Source organism: Pinus tabuliformis, chromosome 7 (genome assembly GCF_031772625.1).
Source record: "Pinus tabuliformis cultivar Carrire ecotype Pingquan chromosome 7, CPIR1, whole genome shotgun sequence".
Classification (NCBI taxonomy): Eukaryota; Viridiplantae; Streptophyta; class Pinopsida; order Pinales; family Pinaceae; genus Pinus; species Pinus tabuliformis.
The window spans coordinates 1,804,819,491-1,804,830,490 of NC_142293.1; positions in this window are offsets into that span (position 1 = coordinate 1,804,819,491).

Here is an 11,000-nt window from a genome sequence, read left to right on the forward strand (position 1 = left end):
ATAACAGGTCACAGCCTTTGCTATCATACGCAAGAGTCTCATACAATGACTCAGCACACCGATGGTGTGGTGTTGTAGTCGCATAGGCAACTCCTCAATCCAGACATCCGAAATGCCTAGGGTCAAACCCTCTATGTGATGCTCTAGCTCAGCTAATGTCTCAGCTAAATCTAAGTCTCAGAGAACTACTCTCGCAGCAGGTCTTTGTGCTGGCCCACCTGCCTCTCGTTGGTGCCCCACAGGTCGAATAGGTCCAACATCTGCATACATTAAAAAATGTTTTGTTTAGTCTTGGAGATAATTAAAAAACACAAAAAAACGTAGAAACTTTAAAATAAAAAACACTTTGGTAAAACAATTTACCTATAGCACTCCACTGTACTCCAACTAGTTACATCAAATCTGGATCACCACAGAAATCCATTCCTGAATATGGATATTCTGCGAAGGCTATATCTTGTCGATTAAACTACTCAAAGAATGCATGGGTAAATGAGATCAATGACTGACCAGCATGTCTAGCCATAAGATCTACCCATCTCTGCATCTGTGGATCTCTTGGTCCAGATACTCCCAGTGAAATAAGTTGTGGCTGCATAAGTGGAATTCTCTCCAAGGCAAAAGAGATCAGGATCGACCCATAGCCAAAATTTTTTGTCTTTCCATTCTTTACCTTGGTCAGTTGTTCTTTCATGGATGAAAGAACTGCCTCACACCAGTTGAACACTTTTGGCTCTAAACACTCTAAAGCATACTGCATGTATGATCTGTTTGCCAAGTGTAGTGTTGCACTTCCAGCTAGTTTGGCAAGGGTAAAAAGGATCGTCCTCAACGAAAAATCACTAACATCCCTGATGTTAATCTTTCCGTCTCTACTAGGTTGAGCTCCTTCCCGGCAAAACTATCGTATATAATCTCTCACTGATTCACCTCTTCTGGTAAATCCTGATAGTGAGATGGGGGCACCCTGCCTCGACAGTCCAGTCATAAAGTATATATCATCGATGGTAAAATGGATCACTTTTTCCCTGATGTGAAAGGCCTGATCAGTAGGATCCCAAGAACGGACAAGGAACTGTAAAAGCTCAATTTGTTGCCGCATGGTAGATAATCGAAAATACTTGAGTAACCCACAATTCCTTAGGGCCTCAACCATATCCTGATTATTTAGGGGAATCATATCTTGTTCTTCATGCTCTTGTTCTCTTCATATAATCACCATTTTGATCCGATGAATTTCTGCAATACAACCATTAGACAAATTAGGATCCAGTTTTTGAAAAAGCAGTAGAAAATTTGGGAGAAAACAACTGTGTAAATTTTGTTTTTGCACCCAGTGCACCCCTCCCTTAGAGACATTGCACTGCAATGCATACAACCTTCTGGGTGTGTGCAATGCAGTGCATCTTTCGATACTGAAAGGGTGTGCTGATCCAGAGTTAAAAAATGAAACCCTAGGGGCCTCAAAAACTAATTTTTTTTCTTAAAACTCAAAACAATTGGAATGAAATGAAAGAGAAGGGAGATTTCTCCTACCTGGTCCAGACGGCATGAGGAATGGTCCACTAAATCCTTCGCAATCAGCTAGTGAAATTCAAGGTAAAACTTGTTCCAGAGCACCAAAATCAAAGGGTAAAAGTGAAATGGTAAAAATGAATGGTAAATCTTTTTTTTATGTTTATTTCCTGCACATTGATCGAGTAAAAATTAGTTTTTATTCATTTTTATCCATGAAACAGGTATTTTTAATATATTTTGATGGCGTTTTGAGTAGGTTTAACAATTGAAATGTAGAATTTCACATGCTCAAATTTAAATTGAACATATTTGACCACAAAGCAAACTTTTATTTCTTTTTCGAGCTTTGTTAAAAATGAAAAAGGAACCCCCTTGGAGTCCTGTTTAAGCTCTTTTCAAACTCTCTAAATATGAAAAGATTGCTGACCACTTGTCCATTCCTGCTCATTAAAGGATTGGAAACAATATATCTCTTGTATTATTTTACGTTTTTTTAGACTTGAGAGATTAACTTACAAAAAAGAACTTGTGGAGTTTCCTTTTCATCCCTTTTCAAACTCCCTAAAAATGAAAAGGACTGAGTTATCTTTGTCGTTAAACTCGTTAAAAACATCAAATAGTGACAAACTTTTCCATCTAGACAAGACCGAGTTTCACCTTCCCTAGACTCGTTAAAACATCAAATAGCGATGGATTGGCCCAAAGGGTGAAATTATACAACAAGCATATGTTATCCTCCTCAAGCTTGATAAAAAATAAAGAGGTACTAGTCAGAAATGACTAGGGAAATGGGAAAAAGCTAAGAACACTTTATGGTGGCAAGTCACTCTTGAACATGACACTTTCACCTCATCATCGTGACTATGTGGGTTGGGTCATTCAGCTTGATGGTTATCATACTATTGGTCTATCATACCAACCATTACTTTGTTTTGGGTCAATGCTACCAATTCATCTTAGCGTCGCCGACATGTTCAAGAGAAGTCATTCAGTTCAAACTTCATCCTTTTCAATACCGTAAGCCTTCATGTTCATGACCGCCATTCCTGAACCTTGTGTCGTCAGTCGATTTTTCATCTCCAAAATCATTTACCTCGTTTCATGTCGTTGATGTGGGATACATCAAGGCCCTCCTGTGGCAAGTCACTTCTTGTCGACTTTAGCACATCATCCAAGAATTTGACTTAGAAACACCCCTTTAGTACCTTGAGGCTTGCATACATCAATGGAAGGTTCCTCGCTTCCGGCAATAGGTTGACATCACTAGCCTTCGACCAAAAGACTTTGTATGGTGTTCGATGTCAAATCATTTATTCACACGATGCGAAATGTGTTGTAGTACCTTGAGGGTCATTATCATTATTAGTGATTCCTCTTGTGTTTGTTAATGGTTTACATCATTGGCTAGTAATCAGACGATGTCTTCCCATGTTCAACTTCAGAACATCTATTCACATGGTTATACTTGTACTTGAGTGAAAGATTGAATGAGATTAAAGACCTCGGATCTAGTTTCATCCATTCGGGTTGTGATGTTTTCAGGAGTTCTAAATCAAATGTACAATGGCCTTACATTCATGGTCATCCATTCATGGGTCTATATCTATAGACGACTATATTTTCACATGTAATGAAAGTTTGTAAGCTGAGCATGGGTATGCCTTCCCTCAGCTAGCTCATGAGAAAAAATCAAATTATCATGATATATGTATTGTAATTGATGCAGGTCACCTTCCACTTCGAAACCTCCTCTCCACATGATAAAGCATTTCACTCGACATACATATTTATGACTTCATGCTTTAGGGGGCAACTGTTATAGATCCATTTGGGCACATCAACCCTAACTTACATATCAATACTATTAGGGCCCATCAAACCCTAATTCAGTTGTTATATGCCCTAAAGAAGTCAATCATCAGAATGCCTAGATTCCCAAGAAGTTTCATGACTAAAATCATCCAGAAACTACCTCTAAGAAGATCAGCGTAGGTAGGCCTTCATTAGGGTGTGCTGCAATGCAAACCATACATTGATAGGGTGATATGCAGTGCACCTGGTCCCTCTTTGGCCTATGTTGGGTGAATTTGAGCGAATTTCCATGAGGGTTTGAAAGATTCCTTATCCATTTGATGCCTCTAGAAGTTTCTCAAACCTATCTACTCCTTTGAGCTCATATTTGGATGAGGAAGGGAGTTAAGGAACATCAATCCCTTATCCCTTCCTCCATGGAACTAAATTCTAAGTTTGGGAGGGCATTCATTATCACCATTTATGGCATAACTTCCTTCATTTACCTATAAAAAGACCACTCATCTAAGTGATCGGGGGCTGGAAATTATTGAATGATAGGGAGATGTTATTAGTATGAGACTTGAGTTGATTTCATGTATTGTAATGATGTCAAAATGTCTTGCTTGTTATGAAGAGAGGATGGGATTGAATTAGAGGAGTGATGTTGAATCGAGCAATGGGTTGTAACTCTTCCTTTTACTAATAAATTGTTCAAATATTTTTCCATATGCTTGTGTTATTCATTTATTCTTTCATATGTGTATCATGTACTTGATTCCATGCTATGTTTAATCAATAGATCATTATCATATGCTTTGATTGGTTGTTGTCTTCTGTCTATGTGCAGGTACTCTTCAAGTGGATTAAGTACGGAGAGGAGTGATAGAATTGGTCAAGGGGGATAAGGAGCAAGCAAAAGCTACAGGTAGGCTTCTTTACCTCTTATTTTATCTATTGATCATAGGAAAAGTAGAGAATGTTTTTCATTGTTGTTCTAGACTTAGCTACTAGTCTACAGGTTTAAGCGTTTATCCGTAGACACTAAAACTTCCCAAAACACTAAGGTATACATTTTGTGTGGAATCCTCCATTTCTTGGTGACTCGTTGCAACCAGTGCTAAGGTATACATTTTGTATGGAATCCTCCATTTCTTGGCCATTTTTGAATCAGAATCTGAAGGGGTTTAGCAATCCAGGTAAGCTACAACTATCAAACCAACTGAAACTATTTGTAGTTAGAGTTGGCCTCCACACTGAAACTGATAGATAAATTATCTACAACTATTTCAAAACTGAAACTAATATTAGTAATGTTTGTTAGCAAATGCCATTCCATTCATTCACATATTTCTATTAACCATTCCATTCAGAGATTTCCATTAATCTTGTTCTTGTTTGTTTGCATGTGCCATTCAATTCATAGATTGATATTAGTGTTCCATTCTTATGTTCTAGAAATATATATGAACACAAAGATGCCATTGATGGATTGATCATGGATACAAACCAATTACAATGCCAATTTACTAAATTACAAGCTTGTCTTAAAAATTAATTCACATTGTCAACTTAACTTCTTTTTGCTCAGTTTTAGTCTACTTTTTCCTCTCTCACCTAAGAGACCCTGGTTTGGTTCTCTATGTCTCAGCAGTGAGATTTCATTGTCAAACAAAAAGTGTATGACTCTAGCTGTCTACATTCTAGCACCAAACCAGGATGACCATTCAAAGTGTATGACTCTAGATGTCTCAAAATTTTCAAGGACACCCAATTTGTGTCAAAGGAAAGGCACATGTAGTTTGAAAATCGCTAAGGAAAATGTATAGACAACATTTTTTTCTATTTTCAATACTACATCATTGTTCAATTTTAATCAACATGACCGCCAAAGAGTGATCCTCTCGGTGTTCAAACATTCAATGCTACTAGATCAAGGAGATAATGTCCAGTTCACTCGAATGCACTATTGTTGGGTTATTTAATGTGAGGTAAAGGAAATAATCTAAGATGGAGGAGGCACATGCAGAGTTAACCTCCTCTATTCTGCATCTCTTTATTTCAAAACCCTCGATTTCGTGTTAAAAATATATTAGATTGTTGTAAGGGTCATGTTTTGTTGGATATAAGAAAAATGATGCAGGGTATAAGAGCCATGGAAACTCCAAGTGTTAAGTTATATCTTAGGATACAAAGAGTTGGTCTTTGGTTCTACGTTTGTTCGTGGATTTATTCAGGTTTAGGGAGGCAAGCTGTAACATATTGCAGGAAGAGGATTGTAAAAACCAAATTTTCCATCTATGATTTCGTGTGAAATGCCTATTATAAAGATTCAAAACTTTAACCAGCCATCTAAGGCTTACAAAATGATTGTAAACATAAAACTAAAAAAATTGCAAATATTCTCCTGTGGATAGATGAGAAGAAGACATTCACAATAATGTTGGATTTTAGTGTTTTCCATGCCCAAATTGTTGTTTCCCTTCACTGTGACCTTGTTCATCCACGGTATTCTACCTTCTTCATTGTTTGGGTATACATATGAGCCAACTAGAGGACATCTTGAGGCTTGTTGATACAGAGTGGCGAATTAGTAGGATGAGGGAAAAGTATGATGGCAAGATAACTTGTTTTGCAAAGTTCAAAATGTTTATATGGAAACACTGTATAACTTGGAATTTTTGAGCAAGTAGTGATCACTTTTATTCAAATAGACCTTGGTCACTATGATGATACAAATGGTCAACAAAGAATACAAGGAAGAATATCAACAGGTAGAGTGTTCCAATGTGAGGATATTTTTCAACAAATCGCATATTATTTTGCTATTACATAACCTCTGGGAGCTAGTATAGTAAGATTTACATTATCTACCAAATAAATATTGTTGCAGTATACTTTTTGGATCATATATGAAGCAAGAGTCGTGGCAAAAATTTAGGTGACAAGTCCAAAAATTGATGTGATAAATGTTTCTAGGAATTAGTTTAACAATCAGATCATTCCCATATTTTGAAGCAACTGTTTAATCATTCAAATCCATCAATGATAGAGCATTTCAGGAGAAATCAACAGGTAAAAATTTACTCCAAATTTTGTGGACTAATGTGACAATCACATCCCAATTTACTTGGCACTAAATCAACAATTCCATATTTGCAAGACATATTTGGCAGTATTAAAGACAAGTGGAAACTATGAGGTCCTTTGCAACTATTTCTAGCCAACAATTTCTAGCAACCTTCCAACCAATTTCAGATTTGATTCTATTGAAAGTTTGAGAACTATTTTAATTTGTTATTTTATTATTGTAAAAGACATTTTTATTTTTTTATTAAAAATAGGCCTGTGCAATTTGGCTTATTTATTCCAGCAATTTGTAAGTGTGAGGGGTTTGATTCTGAAACAAAAATACTACTGGCCAATTTTGGAAGGGAAAGGCTTAAACTTTTGGGTTAAAAACCTAACATCAAAAGTGTTGGAGCAATGCTTGATATCTTTGAAATCAAAATCATGAACGTTGTCGAACTCAGAGAGGGAAAATTGATTTTTGAAAAGTGGATAATACATAATTGGTTGGAACGCCAAAGAAAAAGGACAATACCCCCAACAAAGGAAGGAGACCCAACACTCTCATTAAGATTGGGTCATGTCGAATGACAAGCCTAAGAAAAAGGTATAGCTCCAAAGCTCCTCCACAACCCCAAGTAGATGGTATAGCTCCCAAAACTCCTCCCCAGCCCCAAGAAGAAGGTAAAGTTCCCAAAACTCTGTCTAGAAGTAACAATGTCTTGTTTGTTGGAAACAAATAACAAAATTCTATTTCAGGTAGGAATAAGGAAGGGATGCTTCCAAGGGCCACATAGATGTGGTGGATGCTTGGGGGAAGAGGAAGAGTCAATCATACATAAGAAACCTAGATAGGATCCTCCATGATAGATATCACAAAATAACCTCGGTCAAACAGGGAGGCAGACTCAATCTTTTACTAATGCGCTAAAGAAACCTGGAGAGGATCCTCCATGGTAGAGAGAGAGGCTCAAATAGGGACAAGGATAGACAACATTATGAGAGAGAGAGATAGAAAGAGAGAGGGAGAATGCGAGTAGAGTTCCATAAACTGAAAACATAAGTTTAGGAATTTGTGTAGACTATTGGAGATAGTGAGGCATACATCTTTACAATCTCCTTGCCATGGAATTAACATATTAGAGAGAGAGAGAGAGAATGCGAGTAGAGTTCCATAGAATGAAAACACAAGTTTCAGAATTTGTGTAGAACATTGGAGATAGTGAGGCGTGCATCTTAACTATCTCCTTGTCATGGACTTAACACATAAACCTAATTTTCCATACTTGGCTCTAGGTTTCATTCTCCATTGATGGTTAATTTGATCAAGGGGTTTCCACACCTATGAGGGACTTTTTAAGTACCATGATGGATGGATCCTTCCCGATTATTAATTTTGTGGCAAGGTGGATTGATGGCTTGAATTTCCATCATTAAACATCCTTGATCCTCCCGTATTATTCCTATATGCATCATTTAGGAAGTGAAGTTTGTCTTTTCATATCCCCCTGGAGGATGCTCCACATATTTGGATATCTTGTTGCACACGTCCTTCCTGCTCCTTGTGTGTTTGAGTACCAAATTGGGAATGGGGGAAGCTGCCATTTTCATTTATGAAAATGGACTCCAACCTCCAATGGTTCATGGAAGGTTGTTGATTCCTTAATTGAACGTATTTTGTTTTTGAGTCCCCTTCCAATTCTACACTTCTGCATTCAAATTTATGGACACTCTAGCTCCTCCTTGGCTGCCACAACGTCGACATAATTCTTGGCAGGTTAGCCTATATTCCCTATAGCAACATAGGATGGGTCGTCCATGTGATTCCTAATTACAAACTAAAAACCTACATTTTCTAGGGAAACCTCTTGAATAACCATCAAAATTGAATTTAGAATGGAGACTTTCACAAATGGACATATTGTCTATCATTGGATTTGCAGTGAAACTTTCACAAGTGTGCATATTGTCTGTCATTGAATTCATGGTTTTTACAGCGTGAAATATCTTTTTTCGACCCATGAAAATCGTATTTTGAATGGAGACTTTCACAAGTGGACATATTGTCTGTCATTGGATTTGTGGTGTGCTGAGACTTTCCACAAGTGGGTATATTGTCTATCATTGGATTTGTGGTTTTTACAATGGGAAATATCTTCTTTTGACCCATGAAAATTGTATTTAGAATGGAGACTTTCACAAGTGAACGTATTTTCTATCATTGGATTTGTGGTTTTTACGGAGTGAAATATATTTTTTGAACCATCAAAATCGAATTTAGAATGGAGACTTTCATAGTTAGACATATTTTCTATCATTGGATTTGCGAAATATATTTTTTGGAGACAACGTGGGTCAAGTGAAGCACTTTATTCTTTTTTAATCATTAAGGCTAATAGTGTGAAAGAGCAGAGAACAGTTTTGTAAATATTTGGATCAACAATTTTCATAAAAATCCAATGTCACAATTGATTTTGCTACCTTACCTTGAAATAAGGGGAAAGACCAAAGTTGCAAATTCTCATTCCTATTTTCACATCAAGTTTGGATGATGTTCAAAGTGTCATTTTCCTTCTACCCAAAACGAATCCACCAATCCTACTATATATATATATATATATATATATATATATATATATATATATATATATATATATATATATATATATATATATATAGATCTGTGTGTGTGTGGAGTAGAGAAAATGCAGAAACAGGGTAACCATAATTCGTATTTTGAAGAAGATACATTGATAGCTAGTTTGTACAGTGAATGTGGGTTCAAATGAGACTCATACCAATAGGACTTGCGAGATAAAGAGGACTTGGTCATGTTGCAGTTTTAACTGTTGTAACAACAACAACCATTGGAGGTTGCAAGCATTGTAAATTCCATTACCCGGATAATTAATAAATAAGAAGGAAAACTCGTTGTGTTTATTTCTTTCTTAAAAATAGAGTCATAAGCACGACATCTATATCATTACCAATCAAAATGAACTTCACATTCTTATCATAATAAATTAACCTTTCTTCCACCTCTCCTCCAAAATGAAATGTGTGTTACAACCAAAAGTTTTCAACTTCCTTTTCAATTGGCTTGTTTCATTGTCATATCTTCAAACATGACATTATTTCGCAATGTTGTAGTGGGCATCCCATTCCATCTCAAACAACATATGGTGCAACACAGTGTCAACTGTCTCTGCCAAAAATGGGTTCAATAAGCAAAATATTTTACACATATATATTTGAGCACGCACCTTGCACTCTCCCTAAAAAATCCCTATTCTGGCCTTTTCGAAACATCATGATGACGTGTTGAAGAAGAATTCAACAACGTATAGTCTAACATCCATCATCTCACTGACAATGAAAAAAATATACTTGAATGCTCTAGAAACGTACTGTGCTAACCCCCATTCTCACATTTCAAAATTGATTCTTCAACCCGCCCCCATTCTCACATTTCAGAATTAAATTTTCAACGTGCCCCCATTATCACATTTCAAAATTAAATTTTCAATGTTTACCACAGTGCTTCTCATGTTGCTAATGACTTGGGGATATTATACATCGCATAACTTCCTCCTTCCTGCACGCATTTTCTAAAGTTGAGCCATAGTTGAAATTGCTATAGTGAGACATAAATCAAATTATTCTTCACACATAGATAAATGCCCATCTCATAATGGAAAAATATATGCAAGGACCAATATCTTATCCCTACTGATATATTGAAATGGATGATGCGGTATTATATTTAAATCAAATTATTCTTCACGTCCAAAAACAAAGACAACTATGTGTACAAATTTTTTTTTGTTTGACATTCACATCCGTCCATCCCTGCTCTTATATATCTGGATTAAGCAAGAGAAATATGATATATATCTGATTTAGGGAAAGAAAGCTGATATGTATCTATATTGAGGGAGGGAAAGTTGTGTGACAAACCCCGCTCACTATGGCCCCGAGAAACCCCAAATCATCGAGCTAGAGAGAAGTGTGTTAATCTAGTAAGAAACAATAAAAGTCTTAGCACTATTGAATAGATGGGATTCATGATGCAAATTGGAGATGGAATTAAAAATGCTCACATAGAATTCCCATTTAACACATGCAAATTTCATTGATTCACCCACTTCTTAGCATGATAGATGGCTACAAAAATGTAAAACAGCAAGGGAATTCTACAAAAAATTCATATGAATTTACTCATTAAACAATGGATTTCATGATAGATCATGACTACATTCAAATCCATCAGGATTAATATTCTATTTTCTGCACAGAATTCAAAAAGTCACTAATTTTTCTAATATAATTTGTCCAAAAAACTGACTGCATGGAATGGGAATGATTCAAAGCCCACCCATAGATATCTAACATGGATATCGACCCAAGCCAAACTAGTAAACCAAAAGGACTAAGATAGACCTGCAAGGATGATGTTGTTTCAATGTTATACAAATGAATTATTATATTTTATGTCTTAAAGTTAATAGTTTCCCATTATCATTGTTAAATAATTTATGTGAAATTCCATTTTTCCTGAAAATTCAATTTCTGATATATGTTCTTTCAATGTTGACTCAACAATTATTTTGCAAAGTACAATT